General features: G+C 38.9%; 1 pseudogene; it reads left to right on the top strand.

The window, feature by feature from the left end:
- The first annotated feature begins 1115 nt into the window (after positions 1 to 1115).
- Positions 1116 to 1612, top strand: LOC129475908 (KRAB domain-containing protein 4-like; annotated as a pseudogene).
- The last annotated feature ends 4691 nt before the right edge of the window (positions 1613 to 6303 follow it).

Raw genomic sequence — 6303 nt, 5'->3', positions numbered from 1 at the left:
GACCAAATGGACACAGGGAGGGGAACATCACACACTGGTGCCATCAGGGGGCTGGGGAAAAGGGGAGGGAGAGCATTAGGACAAATACCAAATGCATGTGGGGCTTAAAACCTAGATGATGGGTTGATAGGTGCAGCAAACCACCATGGCACCTGTATACCTATGTAACAAACTCACACATTCTGCACATGTATCCCTAACTTAAAGTAAAATTTTAAAAAAGAAGTGCCTTTTGCCTCCCACCATGATTCTGAGGCTTCCCCAGTCATGTGGAACTTTAAGTACAATTAAACCTCTTTTTCTTCCCAGTCTCAGGTATGTCTTTATTAGCAGCATGAAAATGGACTAATACAACATATATCAAAAAACACATGTACTTCCTAAATATATCCAACTTTGTTTATCAATAAAAAATAAGAAATTAAAGCCAGAAAGACCTATGTTTAGTAGAGATTGGATCAAAATTTTCTGACAATGTAAACCCTTCACCAAGGGGGTTCATTGAGTTCTACAAGATATTTAAGGCATTAATACAAATTCTTTACAAACTCTATCAAACAATAGCAGAGAAGAAAATACTTCCCAACTAATTCTGAGGCCAGTGTTTGATAAATATCAAAATCAGATGAATATATTACAAGAAAAGAATATTACTGGGCAGTATCACTTATGAATATAAATGAAAACAATCTCAGAAAAATACTAGCAACCTGACTTCACCAGTGTATAAAAGAATTACTCAATATGATCAAATGGAACTTTAGTTAGAAATTCAAGGTTGTTTCAACCTCTGAAAATTAATTAATGTAATATACCATATCAATAGAATAAAGTAAAAACTATATGATTATGTAATTTCTGTAATAGTTGCAGAAAAATTATTTGAAAAACCCAATAACACTTCATGTTAAAAATACTCAACAGACACTGTCTGTTGTCATCTACACTTGAGGTTTTAGGCTTTTGGCAATCAAGGACAGAATACGTAACTGAGAATGCTGCTAAACAAATTCAGACCCCAGCTTATCTTTGCCTGTGCTTCCTCACTTAGTCTAAGAAAACCCAGGCTGAGGTCTCAGGAGGAGATCTCCATCCTTTTTCCAGAGAAGAACAGGATGGCCATGTCCTGGGAATCATTGACCTTCAAAGACATGTTTGTGGACTTTGTCCTGGAGCAATGGCAGCAAATGGACTCCCCTCATAAGAATCTTTACAGGAATGTCATGCTTGGCAACTACAGCCACCTGGTATCCATGGGGTATCTGGTTGCCAAACCAGATGTTATCTTCAGATTGGGACTAGGCGAAAAGTCCTGGATGGTAGATGGAGGAAACCCAATGAAGATCTGTCTTGAAATCTAGCAAGTTGATGAGCAGATAGATTACTAAAAAGAAAGCCCACATAAACCTCTGTGGTAAGCTGCACTCGTAGGCAAGAAAACACTGAAGGATGAAAATGGTCAAGAATGCAGAAGATGTAGAAAAATCATTTATCTGAGAACAGACTTTTTGATAAGACAAAGACTCTCTAAATATTATTCATGGAGAAGATGTTCAAAACATAATTTAAACATTCATAGTCAAAATAGAGGCTGTGTAAGAAAGAAAGATGAGAGATGTAAGGTGTATTGGAATTTACTTCTAATCTTGACGCCTGTGCTAGTTTTGCTGTTGCATCTCATCCTGCAAAAGTTATGGCCAGAGTGCATGATAAGTGCCTACTTATGATAAAAAAGACATTACATTTATAGGTGGAAGACATGAATGGAAACATGTTCCAATTAACAGCAATCAGGTTCAGTATTATCCACAGTTTCAGGCATCCACTGGAGATTTTGGAACATATCCCCATGGATATGTGGAAGCCACGGTACATTGTTACACTATGCATCCAAAATTCGCTGAGAGTAAACATGTAAACCTAATAGATATCAAAACACTGCAGATATCATTTAGCCTTTATTAGGTATAATAAAAATCAAAGTTATGATATTCAAAGAATGCCATAAATGTTATAAATTATTTCTAAAAATACAAAGTAAACATAAAAAACTCTCAATAGACTATGAATAGAAAGATCCTTGCTTGACTTGATAAAGTAGATGCATAAAAAACCAACAGCTAACATTATAAGCAATGGGGAAAGGTTGATTTTTTTTTTACTAAGATCACAAAAAAAGGTGTTTACTCTCACTATATATATTCAACATTACACTGAGTTTCTATCCAAGGTAATTAGGAAAAATTAATGAAAACATACAGATATAAAAAGAAGACATAAAACTATTTTTATTTTCAGATGGTATAATATGGTATATTAGTCTATTTTCATACTACCTTGAAGACATGCCTGAGACTGGGTAATTTATACAGAAAAAAAAGTTTTAATGGACTGACAGTTCCACATGGCTGGGGAGAACTCACAATCATGGTGGGAGGTGAAGCAGGAAGGAACAAAGCCAAGTCTTACATGGCAGCAGGCAAGAGAGCCTGTGCAGGTGAACTGCCCTTTATAAAACCATCAGATCCCGTGAGACTTATTCACTATCATGAAAACAACACAGAAAAATCCACCCCATGATTCAGTTATCTCCCACCAGGTCCCTTCCACAATATGTGGGGATTATGGGAGCTACAATTCAAGACGAGATTTGGGTGGAGATGCAGCCAAACCAAACCATCTGGTATGTAAAAAATCCTAAGTTGTCTATTGAAAAACTATTAGAAGTGATAAATGAAGTCATAAATGTTGTAACATATAAGATAAATTATGCAAAATCAAATGTATATCTATATCAAAGCAGTAAGAAAACTGAAAATGACCTTTAAAAACTAATTAAATTTATAGTACCATTAACAAAAATACTTAAGAATACATTTAACAGAATTGCAAAACTTGTACTCTCAAATGACAAGAGTGTTAAAGAAATTAATGAAAACCTATATAAGTGAATATATATCCCATGCTAGTGAATTGTAATAGTAATTTTTCTTATGTTAGCAAATTGCTATAATATTTATGGCAATTTCCAGAGATAGACAAGCTGATTCTAAATTTATATAGAAATTGTTGGGACATACCCAATAGAATGTTGAAAAAGATGTACAAAATAGAAGGGCCCACACTTTTCAATTTTTAAAATTACTGATTTTAGAAATTGCTACAGGCCGGGCGCAGTGGCTCACGCTTGTAATCCCAGCACTTTGGGAGGCCGAGGCAGGCAGATCACGAGGTCAGGAGATCGAGGCCGAGGCAGGCAGATCACGAGGTCAGGAGATCGAGACTACTGTGAAACCCCGTCTCTACTAAAAATACAAAAAATTAGCTGGGCGTGGTGGCGGGCGCCTGTAGTCCCAGCTACTCGGAGAGGCTGAGGCAGGAGAACGGCGTGAACCCGGGAGGAGGAGCTTGCAGTGAGCCAAGATTGCGCCACTGCACTCCAGCCTGGGCGACAGAGCGAGACTCCGTCCCAAAAATAAATAAATAAATAAATAAATAAAATTTAAAAAAAAAGAAATTGCTACAAAGCAGCAGTACTCAAAAGTGTGGTACTGACATAAGAACATACATATAAATCAACAAAATACAACTGAAAGTTTAGAAATACACCCTTACATTATGGTCAGTTGAGTTTTGACAAAGATGCCAAGACCATTCAATGTGGGGAAGAATAGAGTTTTCAACAAATAATTCTGGTACAACTTGATATCCACTTGCAAATGTAGGAACTTAGCTATCTCACACCATGATATGATTTGGCTGTGTCTTCACTGAATCTGATCTTGAATTGTAGCTCCCATAATTCCCACGTGTTGTGGGAGGAATGGTGGGAGATAATTGAATCATGGAGGTGGTTTCCCTCATACTGTTCTTGTGGTAGTAAATAAATCTCGTGCGATCTGATGATTTTATAACGGGAAATCCCTTTTTCTTGGCTCTCATTCTCTCTTGTCTGCTGCCATGTGAGACATGCCTTTTGCCTTCTGCCATGATTGTGAGGCGTCCCCAGTCACATAGAACTGTGAGTCCATGAAACCTAATTTTTTTAATAAATTACCCATTCTCAGATATGTCTTTATCAGTAATATGAAAATGAACTAATACAGTTAATTGGTACCAGTAGAAAAAGGTGCTACTGTAAAGTTATCTGAAAATGTGGAAGCGACTTTGGAACTGTGTAACAGGAAGAGGTTGGAACAGTTTGGAGGACTCAAAGAAGACAGAAAAATGTGGGAAAGGTTGGAACTTCCTAGAGACTTGTTGAATGGTTTTGATCAAAGTGCTGCTAATAATATGGACAATGAAATCCAGGCTGAGGTGATCTCAGATGGAGATGAGGAACTTGTTAGGAACTGGAGTAAAGGTGACCCATGCTAAGTTTTAGCAAAGAGACTGACAGCATTTTGCCCCTGCCCTAGAGACCTGTGGAAATTTGAAATTGAGGCAGATGATTTAGGGTATCTGGTGGAAGAAATTTCAAAGCGGCAAAACATTGATGATGTGACTTGGGTGCTGTTAAAAGCATTCAGTTTTAAAAGGAAGACAGCATAAATGTTTGGAAAATCTGCATCCTCACAGTGCAATAGAAAATAAAATCCCATTTTCTGATAATGAATTCAAGCCTGCTGCAGAAATTTGCAAAAGTAATGAAAAGTAATGGCTCTCATTCTCTCTTGTCTGCTGCCACGTGCCTTCTGCAATGATTGCAAGGCCTCCCCAGCCATGTGGAACTGTGAGTTTATGAAACGTATATTTTTTTATAAATTACTCAGTCTCAGGTATGTTTTTATCAGCAGTGTGAAAATGGACTAATACACCTCATATACAAGAATTAACTCAAAATAAACAAAAGACCCAAATGTAGAGTGTAAAACTATAAAACTTTTAGAAGAAGGAATAGGTGCAAATACTTCTGAACCTGGATTAGGCAATGATGTTATATATATGACTTCAAAAATGCAAGGAACAAAATAATAATACATAAATTGTACATTACTAATTTCTTTTAAAAGTTTGTACTTCAGAAAACACCATTAAGAAAGTAAAAAGAGAGCCCGTCAAATGGGGAAAAATATTGAATGAAATCACAGATAGATGGCTTATGGAGGGTGGAGCAGGAGTGATCGGTTTAAGATGGCTGACTAGAAACATTGGACACTTGCCCTCTCTACAAGGAAGGATTCAAATTGAAAATAGATAATCAGATTTTGAATAGAACATCTGGGAGAGAACACTAGATTTCAACAGAGATGTCACAGCAAACACCTGAGGCACAGAAGGAGAAGGAAGTGAGCATCCATCTTGGCTGAGATTGGCTGGGAGCCCAAGGGGCTCCATATTGCAGGGTAAGTGAAGGACCCTCAGTTGTCCAAATCCCCATCACAAACTGCTGCAATTTGAAGCACAGGAGAGCTCCAGTACCCACACAAACTCTGAGACTAGGTTCAGTGGTGATCTGGAGGCTGTGTGAGGGCATTACACTAGACAGGTAACTCACACTGGGTCACACAATCCCCTGAGAACTAAGCGGCTGTAGAACAGCACCATTGTGAGAACATAACCATCACCAAACTTCATTAGACCCTGAGATCCGCAGTCTTCATATTTCCCATTTTAGGAGGCCCCACTGACATTCCACAGCATTCACCTGGAGAACTACAGTGGCACGACACAATCTGGACCCAAATGTGCTGCAAAGTCCTCAGTACTTTAGCCCATATAAAGTACCACTTCTTCAAAAAATGGACAGTGCGCCGGGCGCGGTGGCTCACGCTTGTAATCCCAGCACTTTGGGAGGCCGAGGCGGGCGGATCACGAGGTCAGGAGATCGAGACCACGGTGAAACCCCGTCTCTACTAAAAAAAAAAATACAAAAAATTAGCCGGGCGCGGTGGCGGGCGCCTGTAGTCCCAGCTACTCGGAGAGGCTGAGGCAGGAGAATGGCGTGAACCCGGGAGGCGGAGCTTGCAGTGAGCCGAGATCGCGCCACTGCACTCTAGCCTGGGCGACAGAGCGAGACTCCGTCTCAAAAAAAAAAAAAAAAAAAAAAAAAAAAAAAAAAAAAAAAAAAAAAAAAAAAAAAAAATGGACAGTGCAGCACACCAAGAAGGTAGGCCCCTGGGACAGAGGAAGCAAGAGGATGATTTCCAGACCCTGAGATCTTTCTGGCTGGGGCTGTGAGAAGAGACTCTGCCTCCAGCAGTGCACCTGGCATCTCTATCCACAACAAAACTTAACCACAGCCACCACTAATAATAACCACTCTCCAAGCCATTGAGGAAATCAAAGATACCATTGATGCCA

Source organism: Symphalangus syndactylus, chromosome X, assembly GCF_028878055.3.
Source record: "Symphalangus syndactylus isolate Jambi chromosome X, NHGRI_mSymSyn1-v2.1_pri, whole genome shotgun sequence".
Taxonomy (NCBI): Eukaryota; Metazoa; Chordata; class Mammalia; order Primates; family Hylobatidae; genus Symphalangus; species Symphalangus syndactylus.
This window is presented reverse-complemented; position numbering and strand designations above follow the sequence as displayed.